Here is a 13,818-nt window from a genome sequence, read left to right on the forward strand (position 1 = left end):
AATGTGCGTTTCACGGCAATCGGACGCTGCATTCATGATTTGAGGTATTTTGTTCAAAACGGACCACTCCTGCAAACTTTGGAAGGCAATTTTTGCCAATCAGGATGGAATATAAAAAAATCACACCCAGTAATATAAACAAATGTGTTTTACAAAAATCTGCCTCCTGGTGGCGTTATAACAGGACGATATGAAACATTTGGGGCAGAGGTTCTGCTCTGGCATCCAGAGAGTGTGTGTGCACAGTTTCGCGTCGATCGGACGGACACACATACGAACGGACGGATCGACGGCTTGACAGGGGGCAAAACATAGTCTCGGCCACGCCTTCGGCCAGGCGGAAACCGATTTGAACTAATTATGATTATTGACTCATTTTCTGGGGACTTCCAGAAACCCCCTCAAGGACCCCAAGGGGAACCCGGACACCAGTTTTAGAACAACGGATCTAAATAAAAATCTTAACATTTGTGTTCAAGCGAAACAAATATAATAAACTAGAAAAAGTGCTCCTCAGAGCACAGGTTTCCGCCAGGTCAGGTAGGTTTTTGTGGGCCAGCAATGTTGGGAATTCGCCAATCAGGCTGGAATGTGAAACATTTGACGGATCGGACGGATCAGTCTTGATCACTTGACTAAAGAGATAATATGTACCGATTTGCGTGATGTTTGGACAACATTTGTAGGAGTAATATAAAAAAGAAATGTTATGCAAAAATCGGCCTCCAAGTGGCGCTATAATAGGGAAGATTTTGGGGCAGATGCTCTGCTGTGGCATCCAGGGAGTATGTGTGCACAGTTTCGCTGCGATCAAGCCAACGGTGCCGGAGATTAGCTGTACACAGACATAATGACACACGGACGGGCACACACACACACACGAACGGACGGACAAGGGGCAAAACATACTCTCTCGCCATGCCTTTCGACCTGACGGAGACAATGACAAAACATCTGAACAAGTCACCAACGTTCTGTATTATCTGCATAGTAAAGTAGCATCTATCAAAAGGTGACAAAAAGGGGATACAAGGAGAGAGAGTGCTAGGGGTTGAGGTGGAGTCTGAAGATGTGACTACTATAGGACGTGTGGAGCATTGGCCAGGGTGTTTTATGGTAGGCTCGAACAGCATTGCTGAGTTACAGTGTGCAGGCAGCAACTGGAAGCTAGCGAAGGGAGGGAGGAAAAGGGGGGAGAACTGTGGAAACAGTGGGGAGGTTGAAAACCATGGCGTGCTCTGATATTGTGGATAATTTGAAGTGGCTTCAGTGAGCATGCTGGAAGGCCAGTAAGTCAAGACTGGAGATAACTGAGGCCAGGATAAGGAGCTGGGAAAGCTCCTTGGTGAGGAAGGGAGGGATGTCATAAGGTGAAAGCATCTGTTGAAAATAATAGAGAGGGCACCTGAAATCCCCACTTGAATGGAGTTGCTCACCCAGCGCATACTCCCTTTTCGACCCTTCTTACAGGTTGGGAAATGTGACGGGCGGGGCCTATATGGGGCCTATGTGACGCGCTTTGCGTCACCTCCGTGCGCAACCCTGTGCGCAAGCTCGTGAGTCAAGCCCATTGGTCGAAACCTTTTCCGCTCGTTCATGTGTGTGGCCCCAGCCGTAATAAGCTGCAGTACCTACGGAATGCTACAATGTGTGCCTAAAAGAACAGCTTACTGTCTAGGTAGGACAACACCCAGGCTCTTGGCAGTTGGAACAGAAGCCACCAGTTGTCAAATGGAAATAGTGAGATCCTGCATGGGACAGGACTTACCTGGGAGTGCAGAGAAGCTCGGTCTTGTCTGCGTTCAGCTTGAGGTAGTGGGAAAGATATCCACGGTGAGATGTCAGTCAGGCATGCGGCAATGCACTCTTCAACCTGTGTGGCAGAGAGGGGAAAAGGAGAAAAACAGTTGAGTGTCATCAGCATAACAGTGATAGGAGAGCCTGTGAAAAGAGATGACAGATTTATTTATTGGATGTGCCTGCCTTCTTGCCAGAGATGACAGGACCAAGAGATTTAGTGTAGGGGGGGAGGCATGTACAGACCCCTGTGGTTCTTTTACAAGTTTAGCATCAAAAGGATCATAATCCTGGAGAGGTGTTTTTAAGGATCAAACAATTTCATGAACCTCTTCAGGTGTGAGCGCATTGAAGTGGGCTCTTGTGACTCAACATAAAAGAAAACACGTTGAAGTCATTAACAACTGCTGTCGGCTTTCTAATAACATGACTTTTTAACATTCGCCCTGCCAGACTGTGCTATACGCTAGTGTCAGGTACTCTCAAGCCAGCCGATCTCTTCCACAATCTTTGAATGCTACGCCAACACAGCATAAATTGGGCAGTAGACCTGCTGTGGATGAAGGCCATAATGTTGGATGGAGGCCATAATGTTGGCAGTGGCCCAATGGAGAACGTACCTCTTTTACAACCACTGGCTTTCTTTCCATCCTTGACACTGGGCCAGCAAAGAAATCTGCATGTCAGCTTTCTGTGCCAGGAGTCGAGGGCTTTTGTAAGAGTTGCAGCTCTAATATTTTCTATTTTGCGTGTGAACTACAGTAACACCAGTGGGGCCTCCTGGACAAGGTTCCATTTTCAGTAGAATAAATCATCTTGTCAGCTGGTAGGTAGGGCTGCAACTATCGATCATTTTTGGGGGGATTATTCGATTGATTACCTTTTCAATTAATCAAACAATCGAGAAGTGTTTTATTATTATTATTTTAATATAACGAGTTGACCTTAATTTCTTTTATTGTTTTCCTAACCAAATGAATTGATTAAACCTTATATTATACTATACCGTAAAATGGTGTTGAGCTAAAATAACAAAAAATAGCCGATCTACAAGCAAAAATAGCAGATATGCAAGCTCACAACACACTTGCAAATCTGCTATGTTTGTTATGTTTGCTTTTGTATTTCAAAAATGAAAGAAATATGTTAAATTATTTTCAAAATCGATTATTTTATTCAAACGTGCATTTATGCATTAACAACTTAAGCCCTGTTTCAAACAGTGAAATTATAGAAGACAAGTTGTGAACTTCACTTTTATAAAGGCAAAATGTGAATTAATAGCAGCATTTTTATTATTTCCTGGTTATGCAGGAACTCCAGTTAATTGTGATGGAGCTAAAAATAGATCTATATGTATATTTGTTTATAATCAATTAAATTGATTAATTCGATTCACTGTGACACCCCTTCTTTTTAATTGTCTCAGAATCACATTCTGTCTTGGTACTTTCTTTCTTTTCATACCAAAGTGTAAAGTGTTAATTCAACTCCCAGAGAGTACAAATGGAACCTAATGAACCGGTAGGACCATGAGTGCAAGGCGTTTCTCCCTTCATTTTACAAAGTGCTTCTACTGTTGTAAAAAAGTGCTCTCTTGAAACAGAATGCTGAAGCAACAATTCCTATTAAAACAATTCATACTGTAACATATCGCACATGAACTGATATATATAAAAGGTTTAGCTTAGTTTCAAATGCCTCTAAAGATTGTCTATGGAGCCATTTCTAAATGTTCCTTAAAGGAATAGTTCACCCAAAAAATGACTTGTTTTCTACCAATTACGCACCCCATGAAGCATTGAATTCATGGAGATTGTTTTGTTTTTGTCGCATTCCTAAGCCAATAATTTGATGACTCCTTTGAGTCTCCTACTGGATAAATTAGCATCTTTCCGCCGATAATCAAATTATAGGCTTAACAAAAAAATCTCCATGAGTTCAATGCTTCATGGGGTGTGTAATTGATGGAAAATAAGTCATTTTCTGGGTGAACTACTCCTATAAAGAATCCACGTGGTACTTTCTTATAAACTCTAATGGTGCTAAATAGACTCAAACTGTCAACAAAAAACAACACTGAACATTCCAACTCGTATGTTGTTCCCTTGTGTGTCTGGATAACACATTACAAGACTAAAGTGGCCCCTAGGCAGGATTTTCTTTTTAAATCTTGTTTGGGACCAAATGCTGGACAGACTAACAGCACTGAAAAACCACACCATCCTTGAGGCTTTGATGGATAGAAAGCATCCATCAAAGGTGGGTGTCTCTTTGTTCCGTTCCGCCATCATATAGAACAGGGTACTTTTCTACGTTGTTCGCCTCATCCACAATTTTTGAAGCGCTGACATCAACCAACAAATGTAATACGTGCAAAGGAATACAGCACAACACCGTACTGCAGTTCACAGACAAACCTATTCTTTTTGCAGGATATATGTGCACACCTTTATCTATTTCATAAAAAAACTGACTTGTGGCCCGGACGGCTGGCGTAGCGTCGTTTGCTGTGTGTCACTCACCATCTCTCTCTCCCCATTTCCTGTCAGTCTAAGGGTAATCTATCAAATAAAGGCAGAAAAAGCTAAAAAGAAAAAAAAACTGACTTGTGTTTCTCAGAAGAGAGTGTAGAACGGTCAAACAAGTGAAAACACAAACATATACAACCGCTACAATACAAGTTTGAACTTCAATGCTTGGATGGATGCCATGTATATTTTCGTGGTGTGCCGCACATTGATGCTCGAAAATAGAACGTTGCTCTGAAAGACACGCCAACAGGTTTTGAAGCATCCACTTGACGCCTCGAGTTTGACTTCAGTCGTTAAAAACAAACAATGGCGGCATTTGTTGAAGCGCGGCGTCTGGCCCGTTCTATCTGTCAGGGCCTTTAATGCCTTATTTATGCTTCGTCATACGACATAAATAGCAGACCTACAACTCCACAGCGTGTCACATCCAACATTCAACATTTATCACGCTACAAAATATAAATCGGGCCTATAAGCCTGATTTACATTTAACGGTAGTTGTGCTCGCTGCATGTTCCACTGAGAGGAGACCCCGTGGCAGACCAAGGTCCAGATGGGGGGGATTACATCTCCACACTGGCCTGGGAACGTCTCGGGATCTCCCAGGATGAAGTGGCTAATGTTGCAGGAGAGGGAAAGTCTGGAGCTCTCTGCTGAAACTCTTGCCCCTGCGACCCGACTCCGGATAAGCGGTTGAAGATGGATGGATGGATGGTAGTTGTGCTCTGGTGTCACACACAGCAAATCGTTGCTGTCGGCCAGAAACCTCTTATCTCCATATTTTAACGTTTTCTGTTTTTCTTCGTAAATTTGATCATATTGATCATATCGTAATTCCTGTTTTCACTCTACACACTAAAATGTCTTCGCCTGAAAATAGCTGATCTACAAGCTCACAAGGTGTCGCAAAGCGTTGCATTGTGACCTTGTAGATCTGGTATTTCTGCCGGATGTTTGCCCCCAGAATAGGGACGCTAGGGTTCAAGTGTGGTGAAAATTAAAAAAAAAAAGCAATCATGTTGAGATGAATGGCTAGCTCATATGATTATGGCATTGAGAAGTATGTGTGTGTGAGGGGGGTCTGCATTCAGACATTAACCCATTAAGACTGGGAACGCATCTGTGTCACTTTATATTTCTTTGGCTATTCAACAATAGCAGATCTACAAGCTCATTGCGAGTGCCGCGCAATGAGCTTGTAGATCTGCTATTTGTTTTAAAAGAAGACGTGAAAATGTGTGCAAATCTTTGAACATATTTTTTTTTTAACTCAAATCTTTGCTTCTGGGGGTCCTTGGAACAAAATGTTTTCAGATGGGGGTCCGCGGCCAAATACATATCATTTTGGGTTCTCAAAAGTTTGAGAACCACTGATATATATAGCGACTTACGTTTTGTAAAAAAAAAAAAAGATTTTAAGACATTTGTAAAATCCCCCAGAAGCAAAGATTTGAGTTCAAAATGTTTCACGATTTTTCAAAAATAGCAGATCTACAAGCTCGGTACTTGGTGCCGCGCTATGAGCTTGTACTTTTGTTCTAGGGACCCCCAGAAGCAAAGATTTGAGTTAAAAAATATATATATGTTCAAAGATTTGCACACATTTTCACACCTTCTTTTAAGAAGAAATAGCAGATCTACAAGCTCATCTGCTATTTTTGAATAGCCCAAAGAAATAAAATAAAATGACACAGATGCGTTCCCGGTCTTAATGGGTTAAAAAGCTTGTCTGATCCGTCCAAGGTAATAGCAACAACATGCGAGCCGTCTCCCTGCGGTTGGCCTCTGTTGCATTTCCTTTTTTGAAAAGATTTATTTTCCTTTTAGGTTACAGTATTGGAGTGGCCCAGATAAACAAAATCATTTCTGAGAAGACGGTTCCGGAGAAACCTCCCCGCTGTGGTGTCATGATGACAGAGATCATCATGAGCTCCACCAAAATTGTCCTTCGGGGGCCGCAGGCAGCTGGTGGAAAGTAACTAAGTACATTTACCCAAGTACTAGTACTTATACAGTAAGTTACATTTTTTCTTTTGTATTTTAACTTTACTGTAGTATTTCCAATGTTTTATTATTTTACTTCTACTCCACTACATCTCAGAGGCACATGTTGTACTTTTACTTCACTACAATTATTTTACAGCTTTAGTTACTAGTTACTTTGTAGATTTTGATTATCCACATACAAAACATTCAGTAACCACTTAAGCCCTATACTGTATATGTACTTCAGCTATTTGAAAATAGCCGATCTACAAGCTCACAACGGCTCGCATCGCGACGCGTTGTGAGCTTGTAGATCTGCTAAGATTTTTACACATTCTGAAAACTTGTGAAATGAGTGAGTACTTTCACTTTTGATACTTTAAGTACACTTTGATGCCAATACTTTTGTACGTTTACTCAAGTACATTTTGAATTCAGCACTTTTACTTGTAACAGAGTATTTCTATATTGCAGTATTGATACTTTTACCTAAGTAAAAATGTTTAGTGCTTTTTCCACCACTGGTGTGTTCTGTGTTGACCTGGGTTCACCGAGTAGATTTTGAATACCAGATTTTTCCTAGAATATTTCTACTTTTGTGGTGTTAATGTGTGTACTTCTTCCATCATCACTGGAGAGAGGAGCAAAAGCACACAAACAAAAGGCCCAGCCAAGAAGTGAGATGGACGGGCTTTCCATGCTGGGACAAAATCAAGGTCACATTAGTAGCCTCACTAGAACTCAATTACAGATAATGGGTCTGTGCTTTGTGGTTTATTGTCACGTATCGGAACTGCATTCGGCTGGCGCAGTTTGTAACGGCTTTATCTCTTCAGCTTTTTGGAGGCTGAGAAGTCATGAGAGGCAGCGGGTCAGCCACAATCACTGAAGACAAACTGTCACTTTATACAGGCATCTTAAGCACTAGGACAACCTAAGCACTAGGACATGAAGGGTACAAACTGTTCCCTTCGTAATAATTCCCTTTTCGTTTTTATTTTTTTCATGGGTGTTTGTTTTATAATTATCTTTTATTAGTATTACTAATGCTGCTATAACGTCTGAGGAGTCGAACAAAAATGCAAGATATAAAAATCAAGACCACCTTGAAATTTATGAGAAGTACAAATCTGGGAATGGAGGGTAAAACTGATCTACTATATTCACTGTTTTTTAACTATTTAAAGACCCACTTCCCCCAAAATTATGCTTTTCTTTTGTTTGGATAATCTCTTTTTGGAGCGTACCTTTTACATCTTAAGTCTGGTCTTCAGACATGCACTCACTGAAAGCTGGCTTGACACAGGGCACGCAACTCAGACAAGGTGCGACATCACACACCAAACTCCAATGACACACCTCACTAAATGAATGCATTAACGTTAAGTGAAACAAAACAAGTGCTCCCCATAACCCAACATGTGCATCCAGGGAGTCACTGGCTTGTTGTTTTCTTCATGGCGCATTTGGTGTGCTGTGCATTCTCTTGGATTACCTAAATTCAGGAGGATCAAACGTATGCATAATTCATATAGGATATGGAATACTAAATTAGGGCAAAAATAGAGCAAAGAAAAAGGTACTGAAAAGCTCCTTTAGGAGTGTCTTTTGGCGATAAAATGGTTTTTTTTACATTTATTGAATAGAAAAGATTTTTCTGAAGATGTAGACCTGCTTTTAGAAAATCTATTTTGAAATGTTTCACTTGTGCCCAAAATAGCGACAACCGGTTTAATGCAGTTAATAAACACACCGATTGCTTATTATCATGGCCCTGAGTGTTTGGTTTGGTTTGATTCGATAGACCGATGGTTCTATAAGTGGGGTTCGGGGACCCCAGGGGTCCTTGAGAGAGTTCCAGGGGGTCCCGAGCAAAATGAGGAACAGTTTAAACACTTAAATCCTGATCTATTTTTTGGCAACTCAAAAATAGCCGATCTACAAGCTCTACAAGCTCACAACAACGACGATTGCGACGTGTTGTGAGCTTGTAGAGTGATTCATTTTTGAAAACATTGACAAATCTTCTCTTATGGTGGTCTCTCGGGCACAAAATCTGTCCAAAAGGTGGGGGGGGGGGGGGGGGGGGGCACGACCCAAACACATATCAGTCCGGGGGTCCTTGACATTGAAAATGTTTCAGATGGATTAGACACCTGCCGAAAAAGCCCCCACTGCCTGCAGTCTAGTGATGTGCCATGCTCTTTGAGTCGGTACCGTTCTCCTCCTCGGACAAAAGGATGGCTGGTGATCCAAGGTGATGCATCAGAGAGCTGCAGAGGCTTCACGCAGACACAGCCAGGCCCCGGGTGGGATTAGCCCGGAGTGGGACTTCAGGAGGGGTTGCTTGGTAACCGCAAGCCTCCTCCAAATGCTTGACGAAACATAAGGGACAGGGGCGGCGTTTTCGCCCATGAATAGTCAACAACGCTGCGACGTGCGACATTAACGTGCACTGTGTTAAGACTATACTCGACTGTGCACACACCTGACGACCCTGTTAAGTGCCTGGAGTGAGTGTATGTTTGTGTGCACGGCACGCAAGTATTGTAGATAACTAAAACTACCGGCGAGAACAGTTTTTTGTATGATTTGTCAGCACAAACGAGCATGAGAGAGGCATTAATGTTTATGAGACTGGGATGTCTACATTACTTGAGTCAAATGCCTTAACAAAGTGCTGTGTTTGCATGCTCTGAACTTTTTAAAGGTTAGTTAGTCAACTATGGTTAAAAAGTATTTTTGTTGAAACGTTAAAGCTCTATATTCCGATCATCGCTATAGAGTGTTTATTCAGTAGCCGGAGTCTCGCCATCTCTCCAGCAAGAGCTGGAGACACAACGTGACACGTCGTGAGCTTGTAGATCGGCTATTTTCGGACAACCAAGCATAAAAGAACTTAGTAATAACCAGGGGTGCACATAACTTTTTAGGTCTGGTACGCAGAAGAGCACCTGGACATGTGACTTGGTGCGCATGGCGCCCGTCCCGTTTTGTCAACGGGGGGGGGGGGGGGGGGGGGGGGTCAGCCCGGACAGTTTTGTCAACGGGGGGGGGGGGTGGAAGGACGCTCTGCTTCTAAATTCCGCCGATTTTCGTCGTTTTTTTTTTCTCACGCTGTTACATAAAGCCCCCAAGGTTGGTGCCCTGTGCTGCTGCGCTGATTTTATCCGCCAGATTGGGACGTTCACGGCATATTTTGCACCATTACGGTGCGTTCATCATCGGTGACGAGTGCCTCTAACAGCCGCTGCTGGCTGTGTGCACGCTGCGAGGCAGTGCGAGGCGATGCGAGGCGACGCGAGTCATATCTCTACCCCTGTGCCTAATGGCTGTACATGGGGCCGACGGGTGCTTTAGAGTGATTGTGTGAGTGTGGCTTCAGGAAGTAAATTCCTAGCCTCGATCTCCAGGCTTTTATTTTTTAGTTTTGCTAAAAAATAAAAGCTTGGAAATTCCTGTCCCAGCTGTTGGTGCGCAAAAGCGCCTCGCGTCGCCTGATGTGGTGCGCATTTTTTATTTTGGGTGCGCATGCGCACCTGCGCACCAGTTATGTGCACCCCTGGTAATAACTAACATTTTAGTCTAGTTTTTATTTGTTCACGAAATTGACAGTATATTTAGTCATAGTTTTAGTCACCATAGCTTAGTTTATATTTAGTATTTGTCAGTGAAAAAAGGTAGTCGAGGAACATTTTTCGTCATAGTTTTAGTCGACGAAATGAACACCGTCTTGGCAGCAGCAGTGGGAGAAAATGGGCCCACACGTATCCATCACTACGTCTGAGATCCGGGAGATGGGAGTCAAAAGGTGAAGACCTACATCACGTGGGCAATGGACCCTGCTGAACCGCCTGCGTATTGGGTCGGCCACTTCAAATCATCCATGAATAAGTGGGGCTTGCCAGGCAAGATGTGAGTGTGGCGAGTCTGAGCAGACTGCCAAACATTTAATTACCACTTGGCAGAAGCTGGCATCTTCGACGTGGTACCATGCAGAGATGGCCACATGACACTGAGCTGGCCATCTAATGACAGTGGTGGGAAAAAGTACTCCAATTTTTTAACTTAAGTAAAAGTATCAATACCGCGATGTAGAGAAGTACTCTGTTACAAGTAAAAGTCCGCAATTAAACATTTACCTGAGTAAAAGTACAAAAGCATTGGTGTCAAAATATGCTTAAGTACTAAAAGTAAAAGTATTCATTATGCACAATATCCCATTTCACATGTTTCCAAATGTATAAAAATCTTTTGAAAATAGCAGATCTACAAGCTCACAACGTGTCGCAAAGCGACGCGTTGTGAGCTTGTAGATCTGCTATTTTCAAATAGCCATGGCTGAAGTGGTTAATGTATGCTTTACAAAATAACTAGTAGCTAAAGTTTTCAAATAATTGTAGAGGAGAGGAGGAATAGAAGTAAAAGTACTGAAAATTGGAAATACCCCAGTAAAGTAAAAATACGTCATAATTGTACTTAAGTACAGAAGGCTACTTGAGTAAATGTACTTAGTTACTATACACCACTGCTGAGCAGACTGCTAAACATATAATTACCACTTCGCAGAAGCTGGCATCTTCGACGTTGTACCAAGCCATCTGATGATACACGAAAGAAGATGGAGAGAGAACTCCACAAAGATAATGTAAAAACTTCAATTCTAGCGCTCCAGTATGAGTCATCTCTCCTGATTCAATAAAATTGGTGTCCTGACGTGACAATCTATAGTTTCTGTTTACTGGATACCTGGAGACAGACCCCTGTTACTGAACAAGTACTCTCTATAGCATTGGTTCTCAAAGTGGGGTCCGGGGACCCCCAGGGGTACTTGAGGGGGTTCCAGGGGGTCCCCAGCTAAATGATGGATAGGAACTAAATGGACCCTTATGGGTCTGTAACTCTGAGTGTTCAAATGGAACCAAATGGACCCGTTCCATTTGTACACTCTCAAGAGTTAAGTTAACATTGATTTTACAATATAAATTTGGGTCCCAGAGATAGAAATGCCATTAAATGGGGGTCCGTAGCCTAATGCATGTCAAACTGTGGGTCCTTGAAATTAAAATGGTTGAGAATCACTGCTAGAGCCGTAAAAATCTTCTCTTATGGGGGTCCCTGGCTTATCTTTTCAAATGGGGGTCCGCGGGCTAATAAGTGTCCATTTGGGGGTCCTTCACATGAAGAAGTTTGAGAACCACTGCTCTATAGCAATGATTGCTGAAGTGAGCAGACCCACTCTGAAAAATAACTGAAACCAAACTGAATTGATACTAAAATGACAAAAACTAAATACAATTAAAACTAATGAAAGATACAAAACTATGAAAGAGTCCAGCAGTGCAAAAACGTAGCGGTGAGTTTAGGCCTATTTTTCATTTATTCTGTATCATTTAGTTCAGGGGTCTTCAACAGGGGGTCCGTGACCCCTAGGGGGTCCTCAGAGTTACTACAGGGGGGGCCGCCAAATCCTTATCTTTTTACATTAACCACTTGAACCCTTGCATCCCTATTCTGAGGAGAACTTATCCAAAGAATAGCAGATCTACAAGCTTGTAGATCGGCTATTTTCGGCAAAGAGGTTTGGTGTAGAGCGAAAAAAGACCAAGTAAAAAAAAAAAGTTTAACCTGAAACACAATTGTATACAATATAGAGGGGGTCCCTGCTTCATCTCTCTCTCAGCTAGGGGGTCCTTGGCCTGAAAACGTGAAGACCCCTGACTTAGTTTATCATTTATTTATTTATTTATTTCAAGAAAAATCTGAATGGATGAAAATGCAAACATTTTTCAAAAGATTTTCAGAAAAAAAACTAAAGAAAGACGAAATGTTCAGAAATATTCTAACATTTTCAAAAGGTGTTGTGAGCTTGTAGATTTGCCATTTCCAAAACTATGCAAATGGGACTTACGTGATTAATTCATAATGTTTTTTTTTTTTGTGTCCCGGGGAGAGACACCAAATTTCTCCTTTGGTTCTCGTGCTGAAAAAGGTTTGGGAACCCCTGATGTAGAAGTTCCCAGGCTAGTAGTAGCCTAGTGTACCAATGGGTTTTTTTGGCTGGAGCTTACTGCCTTGCTTCGGCTCTTGTCAGGGCTGTTTTTCCTATTCTGGGATGTCCCAGTGTGACCCGAGGCGAGCGCCCATGCCAAAGCTCTGAGCAGCGGCTAATGAAAGTAAGGTTCCAGCAGTTTATTTCAGCAACAAAATTCCCTGGCAAAAGATTCTAGGAGTTAGGCCACCAGCGTTTCATTAATTGTCAGTGTGAATGTGGAGAATTTGAAAGCTATATAGCAGTTGTTGTGGGATCTGAGGTTTTGAAGACGAGAGGGTTTTAGAAATGAGGGAGTGGGGTGTGCACGTCCAGGAGGTCGTGGGTTTTCTAGGAAAGGTGGCTGGCTTGGAGCCTCGTTGAAGGATCAATCTAAAATCACTTAATGTGCTGAGATGTAGTGGAGTAGAAGTATAAAGTACTAAAACAAAAAAACAAAAGTAAAGTAAAGTAAAAGTACCTCAAACTTGTACGGTACTTGAGTACATATAATTAGTGTAATTACAAAAACCTGATGATTTGAAGTGACCCTGTATTTTTTATGAATATTTTGATTACCCACTAAGGCTAAGCCATTCATCCATTCACTGTTAATGTGAACAGGAACCTTGCAGGCTATACTATATTGTGTCTGCTAACCTGGTTTCTAACTTTTGTTTGTTCTTGCTCCAAAAACAGAAGCAGACCTGAATGAGTGTAACATGTGTGACCTCGAGGTTCTCAAAGTGGGGGTTCTAAAAAAAAATTGGAAGAGTTAAAACATTTACTAAATGTTTGGCTATCCACAAGCTCACGACGAGTCGAATTGTGTGCTCACGACGTGTCGAATCGGCTATTTTTCAAAAACTAAAACTATCTTGACAAATCTTCTCCTATGGGGGTCCCTGGCACAGAATATTTTCAGATGGGGGTCCGTGGCCTAATACATATCAATTTGCCGTGGTGTGGTTGAGTGGTTCTCAAATGATGATGTTCTTGGATGATGTGTAAACGCATATCTCTCCATGTCTCTGAAATTTGTCGCAATGCGACATGTTGTGAGCGTGTAGATTGCCTATTTTCACTACTTCTTAAAAATGCGTGTTCAAATTTATGGAATTTCTTTCTTTTTTTTACGTTCTACGAAATAATAATAATTAAAAACAAAGTGTAGGAAACAAAATATAAAGGGGTATTCACTCACGACCGATACAAATTGGTCCGTGACCCACTGGAATTTAGACTTCTCTGCATGACCTCTTGAACCACCGCCCTGAGGCTCAGCTCACACTGGCCAAATGCTTCTAGGAAACTAGAAAGTGAGATTGATCACAGAGGGAGGGAACTGAACTGGTTGTTTGTCACTGAAAATATTTACTCACGTCAAGCTTCTCAACCACTTAAACCATGCTACTTCAACAGGGGGTCCGGGACCGCAAGGCGGGGTCCTCAGAGTTACTACAGGGTGGG

Source organism: Gymnoscopelus microlampas (genome assembly GCF_963454915.1).
Source record: "Gymnoscopelus microlampas genome assembly, chromosome: 16".
In the NCBI taxonomy this organism is placed as follows: Eukaryota; Metazoa; Chordata; class Actinopteri; order Myctophiformes; family Myctophidae; genus Gymnoscopelus; species Gymnoscopelus microlampas.